At 55.9% G+C, this 18,699-nt stretch overlaps 1 protein-coding gene across 4 annotated transcripts in view; it reads right to left on the reverse strand.

The window, feature by feature from the left end:
* ST3GAL3 (ST3 beta-galactoside alpha-2,3-sialyltransferase 3) overlaps positions 1-18,699 on the reverse strand; it is a 1,489,309-nt gene that overhangs the window by 930,215 nt on the left and 540,395 nt on the right. The window lies entirely within an intron of this gene.

Here is an 18,699-nt window from a genome sequence, read left to right on the forward strand (position 1 = left end):
CCAGAGAGGCGAGGCTCGAGGGTGCACCTGTCGCAAATCTACCCCAGCCAGGCGACCACAGCTATTCCTCTAAGCAGGATTCAAGGGTAACAGCGCTGAGAAGGGCAGGCGCCCAAAATGGCCACCTGCTCACAGGTGCAGCCCGGCCAATGGAGAACACGAGGGGCCAGTTGAGACAGACACCATTTGCAGGTTTGGTCGAACTTTAGTAAGGTCGGCGGGCTGGGGCAGAGTCAGTAATGCGAAGCTTTGAAGGGCTGAATTCTTCAACACTGAAAAGCACTGGATTTTCAGGCAAATGGACCACTGGATTTGGAAAGCCCCCCTCCCCATTACATATACAAGCACCATGAGTTGTCGAGGGAGTGGCCCTTAGATTGGTTATGGACCGACAAGCCCCAGTCACTGAGAATTAGCCACTGCTCTGTGTGTGCACTCTATCCCAACAAAGCAGGACACTACTGGCAGGGGAGGCCCGAGGTCTCTGATTCTATCGTGAGGCCTAGGAAAGGAACCGAGAAGTCCTTCCTAGCTCCAGACAGCAACGCCCGAGGGCAGGGTGGAGAGCACCGCCCATCACTAAGCTGCCAAGGCATCGTAGGCACACACCAGCATGTCCAGGGACGGACGGAGGTCTTGCTCGCCAACCTAGTGCCATGATCTGCTCTCGGAGGCCTAGAACCAAACTGCATCCTTTGGTATGAAGCCAAACTCTCCACACAGAGCTCGGGAACTTTTTATATGATGGTGGTCCCGGACTAGACAAAGCGTGGCCAGCTTGTCTTTTCCAAGCTGGCAGGATAACGAGGACTACAAATACACGGGGGCCGACCTCCCAGGAACCCAGGCCATTAAGGAAAGCCTGCCCGTGAACTACAAATACAAGGGGGCCGACCTTCCAGGAACCCAGGCCAGAAAGCAAAGCCTGCCCGAGAACTAAAAATACAAGGGGGCCAACCTTCCAGGAACCAGGAAAGCCTCTATCTAAATCTTCCTGCCTCTACTCTCCGCCCTCTGCAACTCATCCAGAACAGGACTGCGAGACTTGTCCTTGGCCTCAAGCCCAGGGACCGTATTTCTCCAGGACTGAAATCCCTACACTGGCTCCCAGTGGCTGCGAGGATTAAGTTCAAAACCCTCTGCATTGTCCACAAGGCCTTCTGGGGCCTAGGGCTGCATTACCTTCAACTCTCTCTTCCTAAATATCTTCCTTCTCGAGCTCTTCGCTCATCCGCCTCCAACTCCCTCAGGGTCAGCCGCTTCTCCAAGCAACAAGTTGGTGGTAGATCTCTCTCCTCTGCAGGGGCCTCCCTCTGGAACTGCCTTCCTGCCTCCCTGAAACTTGAGGAGAACCATCTCCGATTCCGGAAGCACCTCAAAACCTTCCTCTTTGCTTCTGCTTTCTCTCCCCCTCTCTCCTGCTAAATTCCTGACTGAAACTGCACCGAGTCTGCAACTGGGCCACTCTCACCAATCTCGATCCTTGGCACAGCCACTCTCCCCTGCTCTGCTTCCCTGGCAACCCTTGCACTGCGGGACTGTCTATGTATCCCTACAGCCCCCCTTCCCAGCACTTGTCTGCACTTACCTTGCACTTGCCACCAGCTGGCCCTTATTATTTATCTTGCTTTTCTACTACCCCTGTACTGCACTTTCCCCTTGCACTTTTCCCTTCCCCTCTACCCATGCACTTGCGCGATCTGAATGACACCTGGCCTAGTAGGATCGTTGTCTGTCTTCCCTTGTACACCCCCCCTGCCTCGTCGCGCCTTGAAACACGTGTGTATAGGCGCGTTCCAAATGCCATATCCTATCATAACCCAGGCCAGTAAGGAAAGCCTGCTCGTGAACTACAAATACACAGGCCGGACCTTCCAGGAACCCAGGCCAGTAGGGAAAGCCTCACCGAGAACTGCAAATATACGGGGCGGATCTTCCAGGAACCCAGGCCAGTAAAGAAAGCCTGACCGAGAACTACAAATACACGGGGCCGACCTTCCAGGAACCCAAGCCAGTAAGGAAAGCCTGACCGAGAACTACAAATACACGGGGGCCGACTTCCCAGGAACCCAGGCCAGTAAGGAAAGCCTGAGCGAGAACTACAAATACACAGTGGCCGACCTTCCAGGAACCCAGACCAGAAAGGAAAGCCTGAGCGAGAACTACAAATACACGGGGGCCGACCTCCCAGGAACCAAGGCCAGTAAGGAAAGCCTGAGAGAGAACTACAAATACACGGGGGCCGACCTCCCAGGAACCCAGGCAAGAAAGCAAAGCCTGACCGAGAACTACAAATACACGGGGGCCGACCTCCCAGGAACCCAGGCCAGAAAGCAAAGCCTGACCGAGAACTACAAATACACGGGGGCCGACCATCCAGGAACCCAGGCCAGTAAGGAAAGCCTGAGCGAGAACTACAAATACACGGGGGCCGACCTTCCAGGAACCCAGGCCAGTAAGGAAAGCCTGAGCGAGAACTACAAATACAGGGGGGCCGACCTTCCAGGAACCCAGGCCAGTAAGTAAAGCCTGAGCGAGAACTACAAATACACGGGGGCCGACCTTCCAGGAACCCAGGCCAGTAAGGAAAGCCTGCCTGAGAACTACAAATACACGGGGGCGACCTTCCAGGAACCCAGGCCAGTAAGGAAAGCCTGAGCGAGAACTACAAATACACGGGGGCCGACCTTCCAGGAACACAGGCCAGTAAGGAAAGCCTGAGCGAGAACTACAAATACACGGGGCCGACCTTCCAGGAACCCAGGCCAGTAAGCAAAGCCTGCCCATGAACTACAAATACACGGGGGCCGACCTCCCAGGAACCCAGGCCAGTAAGGAAAGCCTGAGCGAGAACTACAAATACACGGGTCCGACCATCCAGGAACCCAGGCCAGTAAGGAAAGCCTGAGCGAGAACTACAAATACACGGGGGCCGACCTTCCAGGAACCCAGGCAAGAAAGCAAAGCCTGAGCGAGAATTACAAATACACGGGGCCGACCTTCCAGGAACCCAGGCCAGAAAGCAAAGCCTGAGCGAGAACTACAAATACACGGGGGCGACCTTCCAGGAACCCAGGCCAGTAAGGAAAGCCTGAGCGAGAACTACAAATACACGGGGGCCGACCTTCCAGGAACACAGGCCAGTAAGGAAAGCCTGAGCTAGAACTACAAATACACGGGCCGACCTTCCAGGAACCCAGGCCAGAAAGCAAAGCCTGACCGAGAACTACAAATACACGGGGGCGACCTTCCAGGAACCCAGGCCAGTAAGGAAAGCCTGAGCGAGAACTACAAATACACGGGGGCCGACCTTCCAGGAACACAGGCCAGTAAGGAAAGCCTGAGCGAGAACTACAAATACACGGGGGCCGACCTTCCAGGAACACAGGCCAGTAAGGAAAGCCTGAGCGAGAACTACAAATACACGGGGGCCGACCTTCCAGGAACACAGGCCAGTAAGGAAAGCCTGAGCGAGAACTACAAATACACGGGGCCGACCTTCCAGGAACACAGGCCAGTAAGGAAAGCCTGAGCGAGAACTACAAATACACGGGGCCGACCTTCCAGGAACCCAGGCCAGTAAGCAAAGCCTGAGCGAGAACTACAAATACAGGGGGGCCGACCTCCCAGGAACCCAGGCCAGTAAGGAAAGCCTGACCGTGAGGGTGATAGGACACACATTGTAGTTTGTCCCCCCCACCGATTTTAGGCTTCAGCCAGAAGACCAGTAAAGATCAGGAGAGCGAGCCTTTAGAAAGGCAAACTGCACTGGAACGGTCCCTGGTGTGAAGCATGACGCTGCAACCTACTGCATCACACCAGACAGTCCTCGTCGCTCTCGGACCCTTCTGGGGGTCCGCACTGAAGGGCTCTACAGACTTCATTGTGGGTAAAGTTATTTGTGTGAACAAAGAACCAACAAATTCAGGCAGAAGCAAGATCTGTATTGCCTGGTGATGCCAACTGTGCCAATCAATTGCGCCTCCAGGCCCCTTCCACGGTGGGGTCTTGAGGGCGGGAGCTGACCAAGCCCGCCCTAGGTGTGGGGAGGACGGTGCAAAGGCCTGCTCAGACTAGGCTAGGCAGTAAGACGCACACCCCAAAGAGCTACAGGAGAGGCCAGGGCGCTCTGGAACCCCACAGGCAGTAGGTGGAGGCTGGGACCTGCACTCCCCAGCGCACTGCTCCGAGGCTGTAGCTGCGTCAGGGCTGCAGTCCAGCACAGCACGGCCTGGTGTTCGCGAGACTCTGCGCTCTGGACTTCAACCACAACCACGAAAGACAGTGACTGCGCCCCAGGCGTGGCAGATGTGGCAGGGCCTGGCTGCCACACGCGTGCGACTCGAGATCCGTGCACATCTCGCATGTCCCCACGATGCACACACATACAGAAACATGGTCAGGTCGCCATCGCGCGCCATCCTTTACCTAAACCTGTCCCCTGGGCCTTTGGTGATGAGGGTATCTTCTGGGGACAGGGAAAGGGATCCAGGCCTGAAGTCAGGAAGGCCGGCGAGGGAAGCCACGTGCAGACATTTGCGCTTCTAAGCGCTAGTCGGGCAGGTTCACAGTGAGATCGTCTGTAGATAGTTGCCCTGCGAGTTCTTGTAATCTCGTGTGGCATAACATGGAGAGGCCTTATGACAAGCAACCTGGCGCCTGGCACTCCTGCTCTGCCACTAAAGGCATTGCTGAATGGTGTGTCTCACAGGACTACCAGGCAAAACAATTCCCAAAACGTTGCTGGAAAATGTACGGAGCCGCCTGCAGCCGGGGACATGTGGCCCTGGGGTGCAGAAGACTCTGCAGCGCCTCCTACTGGCCCAGACCGGTGAAGACCAGACGCCAGCCGGGGACATGTGGCCCTGGGGTGCAGAAGACTCTGCAGCGGCTCCTACTGGCCCAGACCGGTGAAGACCAGACGCCAGCCGGGGACATGTGGCCCTGGGGTGCAGAAGACTCTGCAGCGCCTCCTACTGCTCCAGACCAGCGAAGACCAGAGGCCAGCCGTGGACATGTGGCCCGAAGACCACTGGGGTGCAGAAGACTCTGCAGCGCCTCCTACTGGCCCAGACCGGTGAAGACCACTGGGGTGCAGAGCCTCCTACTGCTCCAGACCGGCGAAGACCAGAGGCCAGCAGGGGACATGTGGCCCTGGGGTGCAGAAGACTCTGCAGCGCCTCCTACTGGCCCAGACCGGTGAAGAACAGAGACCAGCCGGGGACATGTGGCCCTGGGGTGCAGAAGACTCTGCAGGGTCTCCTACTGGCCCAGACCGGTGAAGACCAGAGGCCAGCCGGGGACATGTGGCCCTGGGGTGCAGTAGACTCTGCAGCGCCACCTACTGGCCCAGACCGGCGAAGACCAGAGGCCAGCGGGAACATGTGGTCCTGGGGTGCAGAAGACTCTGCAGCGCCTCCTACTGCTCCAGACCGGCGAAGACCACTGGGGTGCAGAAGACTTGGCAGCGCCTCCTACTGCTCCAGACCGGTGAAGACCAGAGGCCAGCCGGGGACATGTGGCCCTGGGGTGCAGAAGACTCTGCAGCGCCTCCTACTGGCCCAGACCGGCGAAGACCACTGGGGTGCAGAAGACTCTGCAGCGCCTCCTACTGCTCCAGACCGGTGAAGACCAGAGGCCAGCCGGGGACATGTGGCCCTTGGGTGCAGAAGACTCTGCAGCGCCTCCTACTGGCCCAGACCGGTGAAGACCAGACGCCAGCCGGGGACATGTGGCCCTGGGGTGCAGAAGACTCTGTAGTGCCTCCTACTGCTCCAGACTGGCGAAGACCACAGGCCGGCCGGGGACATGTGGCCCTGAGGTGCAGAAGACTCTGCAGCGCCTCCTACTGGCCCAGACCGGCGAAGACCAGAGGCCAGCCGGGGACATGTGGCCCTGGGGTGCAGAAGACTCTGCAGTGCCTCCTACTGGCCCAGACCGGCGAAGACCAGAGGCCAGCCGGGGACATGTGGGCCTGGGGTGCAGAAGACTCTGCAGCGCCTCCTACTGGCCCAGACCGGTGAAGACCAAACGCCAGCCGGGGACATGTGGCCCTGGGGTGCAGAAGACTCTGCAGCGCCTCCTACTGCTTCAGACCGGCGAAGACCAGAAGCCAGCAGGGGACATGTGGCCCTGTGGTGCAGAAGACTCTGCAGCGCCTCCTACTCGCCCAGACCGTCGAAGACCAGAGGTCAGCCGGGGACATGTGGCCCTGCGGTGCAGAAGACTCTGCAGCGCCTCCTACTGCTCCAGACTGGCGAAGACCACAGACCAGCCGTGGACATGTGGCCCTGGGATGCTGAAGACCAGAGGCCAGCCGGGGACATGTGGCCCTGGGGTGCAGAAGACTCTGCAGCGCCTCCTACTGGCCCAGACCGGTGAAGACCAGAGGCCAGCTGGGGACATGTGGCCCTGGGGTGCAGAAGACTCTGCAGCACCTCCTACTGGCCCAGACCGGTGAAGACCAGAGGCCAGCCGGGGACATGTGGCCCTGGGGTGCAGAAGACTCTGCAGCGCCTCCTACTGCTCCCGACCGGTGAAGACCAGAGGCCAGCCGGGGACATGTGGCCCTGGGGTGCAGAAGACTCTGCAGCGCCTCCTACTGGCCCAGACCGGTGAAGACCAGACGCCAGCCGGGGACATGTGGCCCTGGGGTGCAGAAGACTCTGCAGCGCCTCCTACTGCTCCAGACCGGTGAAGACCAGAGGCCAGCCGTGGACATGTGGCCCTGGGGTGCAGAAGACTCTGCAGCGCCTCCTACTGGCCCACACCGGTGAAGACCAGACACCAGCCGGGGACAGCGCCTCCTACTGGCCCAGACTGTTGAAGACCAGACACCAGCCGGGGACATGTGGCCCTGGGGTGCAGAAGACTCTGCAGCGCCTCCTACTGGCCCAGACCGGTGAAGACCAGAGGCCAGCCGGGGACATGTGGCCCTGGGGTGCAGAAGACTCTGCAGCGCCTCCTACTGGCCCAGACTGGTGAAGACCAGACGCCAGCCGGGGACATGTGGCCCTGGGGTGCAGAAGACTCTGCAGCGCCTCCTACTGGCCCAGACCGGTGAAGACCAGACGCCGGCCGGGGACATGTGGCCCTGGGGTGCAGAAGACTCTGCAGCGCCTCCTACTGCTCCAGACCGGCGAAGACCACAGACCAGCCGTGGACATGTGGCCCTGGGGTGCTGAAGACCAGAGGCCAGCCGGGGACATGTGGCCCTGGGGTGCAGAAGGCTCTGCAGCGCCTCCTACTGGCCCAGACCGGTGAAGACCACTGGGGTGCAGAAGACTCTGCAGCGCCTCCTACTGCTCCAGACCGGCGAAGACCACAGGCCGGCCGGGGACATGTGGCCCTGAGGTGCAGAAGACTCTGCAGCGCCTCCTACTGGCCCAGACCGGCAAAGACCAGAGGCCAGCCGGGGACATGTGGCCCTGGGGTGCAGAAGACTCTGCAGCGCCTCCTACTGGCCCAGACCGGTGAAGACCAGAGGCCAGCCGGGGACATGTGGCCCTGGGGTGCAGAAGACTCTGCAGCGCCTCCTACTGGCCCAGACTGTCGAAGACCAGAGGCCAGCCGGGGACATGTGGCCCTGCGGTGCAGAAGACTCTGCAGCGCCTCCTACTGCTCCAGACTGGCGAAGACCACAGACCAGCCGTGGACATGTGGCCCTGGGGTGCTGAAGACCAGAGGCCAGCCGGGGACATGTGGCCCTGGGGTGCAGAAGGCTCTGCAGCGCCTCCTACTGGCCCAGACCGGTGAAGACCAGAGGCCAGCTGGGGACATGTGGCCCTGGGGTGCAGAAGACTCTGCAGCGCCTCCTACTGCTCCAGACCGGTGAAGACCAGAGGCCATCCGTGGACATGTGGCCCTGGGGAGCAGAAGACTCTGCAGCGCCACCTACTGGCCCAGACTGTTGAAGACCAGACACCAGCCGGGGACATGTGGCCCTGGGGTGCAGAAGACTCTGCAGCGCCTCCTACTGGCCAAGACCGGTGAAGACTAGAGGCCAGCCGAGGACATGTGGCCCTGGGGTGCAGAAGATTATGTAGCCCTCCTCGGCGAGGTTCCTCAAGGCACCGGGACACCCGAACCCCTCCTTCCCGCTTCCGGGCTATTCGTCTCGGGCGGCGCTATACACAGGACGCGCCTAGAAACGATAGCGCCGTGTTTGCTGTAGCGACCAGACCCCAGAACTCCAAGGACCTGTTCTAAGCCTTGTAGTAGGGATGCTCCATGCCACGTGGCCGCGGCAATGGACTGCTCCGATCGGCTGAAGCCGTCTCCAAATAAATGAAGCCAGCGTTTCGGATCCCAGCTGCACAAAGCGCTTAGATGCTGCCCAGGGAAGGAGCGCGCTGGCCCACAACTGGCCCCAGCGTGGCCGCAACCCCATGTGGCTGTGCACTGTGGCCTCGGGAGCCGACCAAGGCTGTCAAGAGAGGAATGCCCTTTTAAGTCTCGAGTTCCTCGTGCACACCGCATTCGTGCACGTGCACGCGTTCGGGAAATGCCTTTATACAGCACAAGGCTCGGGCTCAGCGTGTGAGGTCACAGAATATATATGTCCAGGTGTAAGAGTGCTCGCCTGAGCACACCTCCCAAAGATTCACACAAAAAAGCAAAAGCGCACAGTCTTGAACAGTCTCCTGGCGTGCTGTCTAGGGCAGGATACTGCTCAAGGAAGGATAGCTCAGGGGCAACGCATTTATCTTCGCTTGCAGCGCGACACAGGTTCCCTATCCCGTGCTTAGAAAGCACGCGCTGGTGTAAAGCGCCTTATAAATGAAAACATGAAAAGAAAAGACTCCTCTGCAAAGCAGTCCCGAGTAGCCCTCCCGGGTACCTGGTGGCACATGGTCCGCGCGCAGCAAATCGACCAACCGGCTAGCGAGGACCAGCAGATAGTCGGTCTCTTATCAAGCACCCACCCTCTGGAACTCGATCCCAGTGTCGGCTCGGAATGCCCACACAATTCTCCAATTTCGCAAATCTCTCAAAACGTGGCTCTTTCAACACCAGCCCAAGGACTAGTTCCAGTGGACAGCTTACCTACTCGCAGACCTCAACTCCGAGTACTGTGCGGCCCAAACGCTGGCTACCCACAGCAGGGCCGCCCTTTAAACAATAACAAACAATAAAAGCTACAAACTCTGCTGGTGCAGATGGGGAAATATAGCTAGCACGGTGGTCGCGGCAGGACTGGCAGGACTAGCACGGTCGCGGCAGGACTAGCAGTCCGCGGGTTCTTCATAGGGATAAAGTGCAAGGTGAGCGGAGCTGGGATCTGTGCGCAGCTTCATGTGGGGCCAGGGGTGGCATGGATGGCTTCACCCCACCTGTATGTGTCCTGTGCATCTTCTCCCTAAGCTCCAACACTGCATCCAGCTGGTTCTCGAGGAACCATGCTGCCTTGAGCGGACCCCGAGCTGTAAAGGAGCCCACCGGCGAGGAGTACCGGGGTCACCCACCAACATGTGTCACATGTTCGTAATCATCGGGGTCATTCGCGTGCCCAGCCCCTGGGTACAAGTCACCAGCCTGAAGAGAACCGGTCCCTCACTTGATACCCGCATGGGTCAAAGCCAGGGTTCAGGCAAAGCAGCTGCAAAACTGGTCCTCCAAAGGGAACATCTACCAAGGAAGTGGCCTCCAAGGAGCAACAATGGATCCAAGTAGCTGCAGAAATGACTTGCATTGTGGAGTCGAGCGAGTGGCCACTGCACAAATCCGCCCCACACAGACAGGTGTTGCATCAGCCAAGATGAATTCCGGATAGGCCTCAGCGAGAGGTACACCCCACAATGCTCCAACAGTGACGGACACAAGGCAACCCGCGGAGGACACCATCTAAGGAAGCGTGAAACCAAAAACAGCGATGGCCTGAGCTACAGGCCTGGATTAACACGCAAGTCTCCGCTCTTGATTGACCGGATTTGATGGGCATTTTCCATGAATATGGGTGTAAATCGGAAGTGACGACAGAAAGCGGAGAAGGGAGGGAACAGATTGTCTTCAAGACCAACCACGTTACTGAAGCGAAACGAGGATAGAAGCAAAGGCTACTAAGCAAGGCGGCCATGTCACAATTGCAATGTGCCGGGACGGTACAGGCCGACAGGGCCGTTTGGGTAAGGAACAAGTTACTTACCTGTAACTGTTGTTCTCCAGCATGGGTCTGGCATGGATTCACATGCTCATGAATATTCCCTGTCGTCAGGCTGGGAATGCTCGGTAAAGAAAAAATCAGTATCACTTTCGTTTCTGATCTGTCTTTCGTAGTAGTAACCAATCACTGATCTCTGTGTCAAACTGACCACAGCCAATGACTGCCCTCTCCCTAAGCCCTGCCTCTGGCAGCCATCTTCAGATTTGGTAGCACGTGAAGTGGCAGTATGACCAAGTGAAGAGCCGCAGAGGGGTAGGCGGGAGGGTTCGTATGTGAATCCATGCCAGACCCATGCTGGAGAACAAGTTACAGGTAAGTAACTTGTTCCTTCTCCATCATGGGGTCTGGCATGGATTCACATGCTCATGAATATAAGAATACATAGCAGTACACACATGCACAACCACGGGAGGTGGCAAAAGGCTCAACATTAAGCAATACAAAAAACTCAACATGAAGCATCTCTTACTTCCTCACCAGGCTCACCTTAAGCGAACAGGTTGCGCAGCACTGCTTGGCCGACCCTGGACTCCTCCCTGGAATCCTGATCGACACAGTAGAATCTTGTGAAGGTGTGCATCAACCTCCACGTAGCAGCCCTGCAGATGTCCAGCAGGGGCATACCAGACAGGAACGCCGTGGTAGCAGCGATCGCTCTGGTCGAATGGGCTCTCAGACGGCCGGGCAACGGTCGGTTTGCCAACCGGTGACAGTGCATGATGCAGCCGGAGAGCCATCTGGAAATGTAAGCCTTCGAGAGAGCCTTCCCTTGATTCACAGGTCCAAAGTTCACAAACAGCTGTGATGTCTTCCGAAAAGTCTTTGTGCGGTTCACGTAGAACTTCAGCGCTCTAGCCACATCCAGCGAGTGCAAAGTCCTCTCGGCTGGAGACGAAGGCGACGGGAAGAAAACTGGCAACACCAAGGGCTCGTTGAGGTGGAAGTCCGACGGCACCTTGGGCATAAAGGAGGGGTACGTCCTCAGCACCACCCTTGTGTCATGAAAAGTCAAATATGTAGGCTTGCAAGATAGGGCCTGGATCTCTCCCACTCGTCGTGCGGAGGTGATGGCCACGAGAAATGCTGTCTTCCACGACAGGAACTTCAGCGGCGCCGAATGCATAGGCTTGAATGGGGCCCCCATGAGCCTGGTCAGCACCACGTTGAGCTCCCACACCAGGGCAGGGGCCTTCACCGGCGGGAACGATAGGAATAGTCCCTCCATAAATTCCTTCACCAGGCGATGAGACCACAAGGACGCCCGTCCTGTAGTTCTGGTGTATCGGGAGATGGCAGCCAGATGTATCTTGATGGAGGCGTGAGCCAGTCCAGCTTTGGCCAGCGACAGTAGGTACGGCAATATTTGAGGGGCCGTAATCCGCAGAGGGTTAATCTTCTGTGCACGGCACCAGACAGAGATCCTCTTCCACTTATGTCCATAGCATTTGAGAGTTGAGGACGCCCTGGCCTTTGCAAGAACCTCTCTGCAGTCAGCCGGGATATTGGATCCTCCAAACTCTAGTGCTTCTGGAGCCAAGCCTGCAAATTCAGCGACTCCGGGTCGTGATGAAGAATGGCGCCTCCTTCTCAGGAGAGAAGATCCGCATCCGTCGCCAGCTTGATAGGTGGGGACGCTGACAAGTCCAGAAGGTCTGGGAACCAGATCTGTCTCGGCCACGCCGGTGCGACTAGGATCATCCTGCACCTGGACCTCTTGAGCTGGTTGATGAGATGGAGCAGCAACGGCAACGGAGGAAACGCGTACAGGAACAGGCCGTCCCAAGGGAACGAGAAAGCATCAGCCATGCTCCTCGGCTGTGCGAACCTGCTGGCGAACCTCTGGCACTTGGAGTTAATCGCCGTCGCAAACAGGTCGATCTGGGGTTTGCCCCATCGTTGAAAGAGCTGATCCACCTGGTCCGGGCGTAGTTCCCACTCGTGGCACGAGCGCAGCTCCCTGCTGAGTGAGTCGGCATTGGTGTTTTTTATTCCTGCCAGGTGGAAGGGAACCAGAAACATCCCCTGGGCGACAGCCCAGTACCACAGATCCTGGGCCTCCTTGGATAGGGCTGGGGATCTGGTGCCTCTTTGCTTCCGGATATAGAACATCGTGCTGGTGTTGTCGGTGAAGATCCTCACCACTTTGTCCTTGAGGGACGGAAGGAACGATTTGAGCGCCCAGAGCACGGCTCGTAGCTCCAGGATGTTGATGTGGAGAGACCTCTCCTCAGGGAGCCAGAGGCCTCTTGTGTGGAGATCTCCAGTGTGGGCCCTCCAGCCCTCCAGGGAGGCGTCCGTCATCACCATCTCCCGATATGCCGGGGTCTGAAAGTCTGCGCCTGCCGTGAGGTGCGCATGGGTACCCCACCATAGAATCACCCGACGGAACTCCTCGTCGAGCGGGATCCTGTCTTCGAAGCTGCCCGCCGCTTGAAACCAGCGGGCGTGGAGGAACTCTTGTAGCGGACGCATCCGAAGTCTGCAAAGGGGCACAAGGTAGATGTATGAGGACATCATCCCGAGGAGGGACTTAATCCACTCTGGCCACATCCGTGGCTAACAGGTGCTGCATCTTGCCCAAAATGGCCTTCGTCCTTTCTTCCGACAGAGATGCCAATCGCTTCACTTTCACTGTAAGAACCAGGTGGGATATGGGGTAGTTGATGACGAATCCCAGCTCTGTGAGCAGGCGGATGGTCCTCGCTGTGTGTTCGACACCGAGTTCTCTTGATCTTGCACGGATTAGCCAGTCGTCCAGGTAGGGGTAGACGTGGATCCCTTGCCGGCGCAGCCACACCGCCACAGGTGTGAGGCACTTGGTGAACACCCTGGGTGCCGATTTTACTCCGAACGGCAGGGCTCTGAATTGGTAGTGACGCCCCTGGACTACGAATCTGAGGAACTTTCTGTGTCCTTTTAGAATGGGGATGTGGAAGTAAGCATCCTCCAGGTCCAGTGACGATAGGAAGTCACCCTCCTCCAGCTGTCCCAGCACGTGCTGGAGGGTAACCAGCCTGAATTTCTGTGCCTTGATGTCTTCTTTCTGACGAGGAAGTATCTTGAGTATACCCCGGAGCCTCTTGGGGACGAGCTTGATGGCTCCTTTCTTGAGCATCGTCCTTACCTCCAACAGCAGTTGAGGGACGTGATTCTCCTTCTTGGCCACAGGAGGAATGCGAGGACACTTCTTTTGAAATTCTAGCATGTGTCAGCAGGCCAGGGTGTCCAGCACCCAACGGTCGGTGGAGATGGACACCCACACGCTGACAAACTTCGTCAGCCGGCCTCCCACCGCGGTGCTTTGGTGGGGGCCCGACGCTACGGCTGGTTCAGTCCTGCTTGGAAGAGGCCTTGCCGCCTTGGCTTCCTTGCCGATGGCGGGAAGACCCTCCTTGCTTGCCGCGGCCTCTGTGGGCCTCATGGGACGAGGAGCGGGCCGCCTGGCGGTAAGTAGAAGATCCACCACTGGATCCCCGGGAGGCTCCCTGTCTCCGGCGGGGAAGTGGAAGTTGAAGCCGCCGCACCCGCTGCTTTCTTCTTGGCAGCTGCCGAGACGACAGAGTCCGGCGTGGGCTGGGCCCTGAGGCACAAGGGGGCAGCATCCGGGACCCGGTACTTCTTCTCATACCTTTCACTTTTGGCGGGTGTCGTGGAAGGGTTCTTCAGGATAGCCAGCCCCTCATCCCAGATGTCGTCGAGCAACGGCACCGCAAGGACCGTCTTTCTCTTGGCGTCTCGTCGTTGGTAAAGAAAACCTTCCTTTTTCTGTTCCTTAGGGCAGAGCTGGAAGAGCTCGGATGCCCTGGCTATCATGGCATGAAAAGAGCCAATTTCGTCGGGCGGAGAGGCCCGAGGGTGGGGTGATGACGGGGTGTCCGTTGTATCATCGCCGCCATCGTCGTCCGTCCCCATCGCTGTATCTGTCGCTGTATCCTCCCGAGGGTCCGGCGAGGGGGATGAGGGGTCCACAGGCCTCGCGGGCACGAAGGGTGGCGCGGGGTGGACCCTCCTCCGCTTGTTCGGAGGGCTTCCGACGGTCCTGAAAAAGCGCGAAAACGCAGTAAATGCTCGAGAGCTAAGCACGAGGACTCCCAACACTTGAACGTGCGGTAAAAATCTGAGGATGGCTGCCCGGGGAGGGGCTTAGGGAGAGTGCAGTCATTGGCTGGGGGCAGTATGACCCAGAGATCAGTGATTGGTTACTGCTAAGAAAGACAGATCAGAAACGAAACTGATACTGATTTTTCTTTACCGAGGTTTCCCAGCCCGACGATGGGGAATATTCATGAGCATGTGAATCCATGCCAGACCCCATGCTGGAGAATATGGGTAAACAGTATTGTGGCGTGTTTCTCAAACCGGACATGATCTCCTCACTCCATCACCAAATGATTGCAACCTCAGTCCTCTTTGCCGGCAAACTCGGACTGCAACAGTTTATTGCAGCATTGGCCAATGTTGCCAGGATCAACCGTCTCAGTATAAGTAAGAGGTACTGAGCTCACCCGCCACTTTGCTAAAACTCCAATCTGTAACCTCATGCTCAGCCAACAGGAACTCTGTTCAAACCTAGTCCTTGGTCTTCCCATCTCCTCCTCCTCCTCCCTCCTCCTCCTCCTCCAAGGAAAGTCTCCAATTTCACCAGACGCGCACTTTACAACCTCCCCACGCAGCTCCTCCCGCTCTTCTATTTCCCATCGCCACACTGGAGGGCTTTCCAAGCTAGATCGCTCCCTCCAAGTTCCTGCTCCATGTCTACTAATCTATCAATGGTCTTCACCCTCACACCTTGCTGAGTGTGTCTGTCTTCATTCTCCCTCTCCGTCTCTACACTCCTCCTCTCGCCACAACCTTTCTGCCCAATCTCTGCACCCCCGCTCTCGGGAGTCATCCGGCCTCTTTTCTCTACTTGCCCCTTTTCCTCCCCAATTATGCTCTACCCCTGCCATGAAAGCCAGCCCATCAGTGGAAGGGTTCAAAACCTGCCTCAAACTGCTCTTGCTGGCCAGCAAAGGGGCATCACCCACCCCCTCTCTACCACTCGCAAACGGAACCCCGGCCCACCTATCCTGTTACAGACACACAGGACTGCATATACATTATTGTGTGTATTGCTCCTATGCAGAGTGTCACTAGGTTTTTATTGCACCCCTATTCATGATTGTTCTGACCTCTGACCCTTCTTCATCACCAGCTCAACCCCCCGTGTATTCTCAGCCAGAGGCATTGAATACTGTGAAGGCTCCTCTGACAAATCCAGAGAACTCATCTATTCTCTCCCAAAATGTGGAAGCCACCCGCTTTGGGACTAGAGAGGTGAGCCCGCTAAGCTTAACACCCACCAGGGGATAGGGCAAGCGGGATCCCACTTCTGGGCCCCCCTCACCCTCCGTAGAGGACCGTTTGGGCAACGCCCTTCTTGTACCTTCATTAAGAATTAGGTTATTTTCTTTGCATCTAGTGGTGGGGACAGACGTCAGACAGAATAGGCTTCTGGACAACAGACGCAAGTTATCTTTTTAAGACATCCTGACTAGCACTCTTAGATTTTATTTCTTTTCTTTAGATCAGGTACAGGTCAGGTTTTGAGAAGTTCAAAATAAAGAAAACTTTAACCAAATTGCCACCTTTTCCGTCTCCCGATTCTGACCCAGGGTTTCTCTAATTTATCTGGAATAGATACGCAGTTTTCCATCGCCTGGTAGCAGGTTCGGTGGCAGCGAGTCTGACCTTGGTCGATCAAGTAGGACATGGCTGACCTGAAATCTCCGCTCTAAAAACAGATTATGCAATCGTTCAGGCATGGCGGCCATGCTCCTCAATGGGACACCTAGTGAAATCTCCCCTCTAGAAGCAGATTATGCAATCGTTCGAGCATGGCGGCCATGCTCCTCAATGGGACACCTAGTGAAATCTCCGCTCTAGAAGCAGATTATGCAATCGTTCGGGCATGGCGGCCATGCTCCTCAATGGGACACCTAGTGAAATCTCCGCTCTAGAAGCAGATTATGCAATCGTTCGGGCATGGCGGCCATGCTCCTCAATGGGACACCTAGTGAAATCTCCGCTCTAGAAGCAGATTATGCAATCGTTCGGGCATGGCGGCCATGCTCCTCAATGGGACACCTAGTGAAATCTCCGCTCTAGAAGCAGATTATGCAATCGTTCGGGCATGGCGGCCATGCTCCTCAATGGGACACCTAGTGAAATCTCCGCTCTAGAAGCAGATTATGCAATCGTTCGGGCATGGCGGCCATGCTCCTCAATGGGACACCTAGTGAAATCTCCGCTCTAGAAGCAGATTATGCAATCGTTCGGGCATGGCGGCCATGCTCCTCAATGGGACACCTAGTGAAATCTCCGCTCTAGAAGCAGATTATGCAATCGTTCGGGCATGGCGGCCATGCTCCTCAATGGGACACTTAGTGAAATCTCCGCTCTAGAAGCAGATTATGCAATCGTTCGGGCATGGCGGCCATGCTCCTCAATGGGACACCTAGTGAAATCTCCGCTCTAGAAGCAGATTATGCAATCGTTCAGGCATGGGACACCTAGTGTTTTAGAAGTGATCCCTTAAGCATTTCCTATGCATTTATAGCTCTCTATTGAGATGGTGTGGACATGTCAAGCCAATCTACACCCCAATAATCAGAAAACAATGTTTTCAACTCCAAATCAGCAGTCTTCAAAATGTTTTGGTGACTCGAGATGTTGCTCCCCAAAATTCCTCTTGGGAAGCCAGAGCTAAAATATCAGCAAATTATAATCCAAGAACATCCGAAAGGAGGAAACAAACTTTTCTCCTCCTATGTTCGCCGTCCCATGGATAGATCTACATTCTAACATTACACCGACAAGCTGCTCCCACAAATTCAGGAACCCGATACCACGCTGCGCTACCTGCATCCTTCCCAACTATATAACTTTGTACAGGACAGCAGCACACTGCTTGTAAATTAAGCCTATGCTGCATATACAGACACACATTACATACCTGTAATAATCTTTCTGATGGTTGTATCTGCTTAGATTCACATACTTTGCATAGGCGGACATCAAAACGTTGGTGCAGAGTATTACATGACTTGTTTTCGAAATCAAAAAGGGATGTCGACGGGGCGTGTTTGTAATACCATCCCTACTGTGATGTGTACTATACCCATGGTCCCTCACGCGTCGAGGTCCACATATTGTTTTATTTCAGACCTGAGGTTGCATGAAATGTGTAGTAAAAGGATAAAAGGTGTGAAGAGGTGTATATTGACTATGTAACTTGTACTCCCATCGATGGGAGGAAAGGAGGGTGCATGGGAATCTAAGCAGATAAAAGCATCTGAAAGGCTACTACAGGTGTGTAATGTTTGTCTTCTGAGGCTTGTGGATCTGCTTCGATTCACATGCTTTTCATAGACTAGCAAGCATTACCAGCAGAAGGAGTGGGGTTTCAGAAGTAACAGAAACAAAGGTTCTAACACTACCTGTTTCACCTGGGAGTCACCCCTTGCTTGTGTATCCACACAGTAATGTTGAGTGAACGTGTGAACTGAACTCCATGTAGCTGCTCTACAGATTTCCTCCCAAGGAACACTTGCAATGAAGGCCAATGTGGGGCCCGTACTTTGTGTAGGGTGGGCTCTAAGTGTAAATGGTAGTTCCATGTTGGATAACTTGTTACATAGCTGCATGCATGTTACCATCCATTTAGAAATGGCTGCCTTGGAGACAGGGTCCTCTTCTCTTGTAATTGTATATTTATACAGCGCTTATACACAGGTGGAGTGCTTCAAAGCGCTTATCATTCTTAGGCCTTAAAGTTTCCAAATTAATTTACAGTAAAACTAGCATACTAGGCCAGATGGCATTTCCCCTAGTGCAAGTGCAGTGTTAGAGTTGTGACCAAGCTAGGGAGGGGGGGGGGGATAAAAAAAAAGTGCAGTAATGCTGATCATAGTGCAGCGGGCGGTAATCAAGTGCAAGAGACTGGCGGTGTGGCCTGGGACCTGTAAGGTTCTGGAGGTGAACCAGGCAACCTGTCAGCAAAAACTGAACAGACGTAGGCAGGAGAAGGAAGGCGAACAGAAAAAGAACTGAGGTTACCAGGGTAGAGTGAAAGAGAAAGAGGAAGGGAAGAGGAAGGTCTTGAGGTGTTTCCGGAACTTAAGATGCTCCGGCTCAAGACGGAGAGAGGCAGGGAGGCTGTTCCAGAGGGAGGCACCTGCAGAGGATAAAGAACTACCCCCAAACCTCTGTTTGTGAAAGCGGCTCACCCGCAGAGAGTGGGAGGACGACGAGCGGGGGCCTCGAGAGGGAGAGTATTTAGGACCAGAAAGCCTTGTCTGATGAACTTCCAAAGGAGAAGGGACCGGGTCAAAGTTGAATGAACCTTTGAATGTTATCGAGATCCGGGCCATGTCTCATGGACAATCCGTGTGGAAAAGGATTGGCCAAGGGCAATGTCAATTTCTTGGTGTACGGCGTGGAGAAGCTTGAGGCTATGAACACCACACAGGCATCCGCACACAATCAACAGCTCCTGC

Source organism: Ambystoma mexicanum, chromosome 1q (genome assembly GCF_040938575.1).
Source record: "Ambystoma mexicanum isolate Mex_15411 chromosome 1q, UKY_AmexF1_1, whole genome shotgun sequence".
NCBI lineage: Eukaryota > Metazoa > Chordata > Amphibia > Caudata > Ambystomatidae > Ambystoma > Ambystoma mexicanum.